Genomic DNA, 2,906 nt, shown 5'->3' with positions numbered 1-2,906 from the left:
TATATATATATATATATATATATATATATATATATGTCTTTGTGCATGTGTGTGTTTAGGAAAGTACCTTCTACTATAGCCTTCAGGCTGACTAAAATGTTGCAAGTGGGCTTGGCAGAGGGAAACTGAAAGAAGCCCATCATATATATGTTTGTTTGTGTGTATGTATCTGTTTCTCTGTCTTTGTGTGTGTGTGTGTTCCTCACCACCGTTTCATAACTGGTGCTGGGGTGCTTATGTACTCATAACTTAGTGGTTCAGTGAAAGGGACCAATAGAATATATAAAAAGAGACCGTATGAATATATATATATATATATACACACAAACAGACACATGCACATGTATATATATATATAATATATATTCGTACACACACTCTCTCTCTAACATCCTACCTCTCATTTACCTGACACATTGCCACCTCCCTCTGGTGCTGGTGCCAAGTTTAAAGCACCCAATACACTCTGAACATGGTTGGCATCAGGAAGGACATTGAGCTGTAGAAAACCAGGCCAGAGCAGAGAGAACTGTCTTTTGATTTGAGGGTGGGCAGAGGCATGATGCAAAGAGATGTGGCTTTGTCATTGATAAAGAAACAAAACATAGAATTACCATTCAGTGCTTGGATAATATCATGCTTGCATAGGTTGGCTGGAATTTGTTTAAGACAGATTTTGTTTTATCTATGGCTGGATGCCCTTCCTGTCATTAAAGCTCATTTCTTTCCAAAGTAAGGTAATATTTTCTTATGATGAAGGCAGTGAGCTGGCAGAGGTATTGGCACGCTGGGCGAAGTGCTTAGCGGTATTTCATCTGTCTTTATGTTCTTAGTTCTCTCTGCTCTTTTGGTACTGCCTTTTGGCTTGCTAGTTCTTGTCAATCCAACCAACTCATGCCAGCAAATGATGATGATGATGATGATGACGCATATGTGTGTGCAGAAGAGAGAGATCCAGGAAGACATGGTATGAAGTTTTGAAGGCTCAGCTCAACATGCTGAACCTGATGAAGGAGATGACAGAGGAGTAAGATATGTGCCACAAGGCTGTACTCAAGAACACCTGCCCACTGTGACAGAATTGAGATCTAAAAACAAAGGTGCCACGTAAACAGCACTGGTACTAGTGCCACTTAAAATGCACCTGTGATGGTGCCACATAAAAAGCACCCAGTACACACTGCAAAGTGGTTTGGTATACTCTTTTGGCTCGCCAGTTCCTGTCAAGCCATGTAACCCGTGCCAACATGGAAATTGGACATTAAATGATGATGATGATGATGATACATGTGTGTATATGTGCATATATATATTTAGATTTAGATTCAAAATTGAATATGGTACTTATGTTTAGGCACCAGAATATAGTATGGTATTATCCAAAAACCATTCTAAGAGCAAGGTGATCAAAAAATCAAAATAAGCAACACATATTTTAAAGATGATTGCAGTACGCACGTTTCTTGCTACTCCATTTATTTAAGTAATGCAAGCATTACATTAAATGCAATATGTAGAGCAATCTTCAGCTGCACAAAAATGTAGAAAAATTACAGTAGAACAGACATATTATAAGCCTGCTAGCCTTGGCTATGTCAAGATGGATTTTTATGTATTCTTCTTCCCACTTGGATTTTAAATGTTGCCACAATTATAATATGTCTATTCTACTGTAATTTTCTAGATTTTAGTGCAGCTGAAGATTGCTCTACATATTGCACTTAATGTAATGCTTGCATTACTTAAATAAATGGAGTAGCATGAAACGTGCGTACTGCAATCATCTTTAAAATCCGTGTTGCTTATTTTGATTTTTTGTGCATATATATATATATATATATATATATATACACACACACACACACACACATATGTATGTATCTATCTATATAGGTATGTATATATATATATATACACCCACATACATATATCGTACAAAATATTTTCAAATAATATATATAAACGAACGACATTAACCATTATAAGAAGAATATAGCATTACCAAAAACCAAGTCTTTTGTGTTCAACTGTGCCACATTCCAAGCAATAACCACTGTTAATAATTCTTCACCCAAACTCCTCCTTTTTTTTGGAAGTCTACAACAAAAACAAGAATTTCTTATTCAAAATATTTTTCTTAATGCAATACCAAACTATCAAAATGAAGTGAAAACAACATATATATATATGTGTGTGTGTGTGTGTATATATATATATATATATATATATATATATATGTATGTATGTATAGATAGATAGATAGATAGATAGATAGATTATTTATATATATGAATATATGTATGCATATGTATATATATATATATATATATATATATATACACATACATTATTTATAAAATATATATGTAAGCATACATATATATATATATATATATATATATTTTTTTTTTTATATGTATATATATATAGGTTTGTATGTCTCTATATATATATATGTATGTATTATGTATGTATGTGTATAAGTAGGTCATTAAACCTATAAAAAGCTTTCTGGAAGCTTCTTGTTTCATTTTTATTTTTATTTTACTTATTTCTTGTTTTGCTTTGGTTTTTTTTTTGGTTTTTTTTTGGTTTTTTTGTTTTGTTTTGTTCCTGGGAGTGTTGTTCCAATGTTACAGAATGAGAAATATGTCAAGCATTATTATTATTATTATTATTATTATTATTATTACTATTACTACTACTACTACTACTACTACTACTACTACTACTATTATTATTATTATTATCATTATTATTATTATTATTATTATTATTATTATTATTATTATTATTATTATTATTATTATTAAGACGACGAGCTGGCAGAATCGCTAGCACACTGGGTCAAATGTTTAGCACCATTTTTCCCCCCTCTTTACATTCTGAGTTCAAATTCCGCCAAG

At 32.0% G+C, this 2,906-nt stretch overlaps 1 long non-coding RNA gene across 1 annotated transcript in view; it reads right to left on the bottom strand.

Moving 5' to 3' along the window:
* LOC106879703 (uncharacterized) overlaps window positions 1-2,906 on the bottom strand; it is a 74,048-nt gene that overhangs the window by 36,693 nt on the left and 34,449 nt on the right. The window contains exon 2 of the long non-coding RNA XR_001410654.2: window positions 2,003-2,097. This is a non-coding gene — a long non-coding RNA (uncharacterized LOC106879703). The remainder of the gene's footprint in view (window positions 1-2,002; window positions 2,098-2,906) is intronic.

Source organism: Octopus bimaculoides, chromosome 26 (assembly GCF_001194135.2).
Source record: "Octopus bimaculoides isolate UCB-OBI-ISO-001 chromosome 26, ASM119413v2, whole genome shotgun sequence".
In the NCBI taxonomy this organism is placed as follows: domain Eukaryota; kingdom Metazoa; phylum Mollusca; class Cephalopoda; order Octopoda; family Octopodidae; genus Octopus; species Octopus bimaculoides.
The sequence above is the reverse complement of the archived record's forward strand: the minus strand, read 5'-3'. Positions and strand labels throughout refer to the sequence as shown.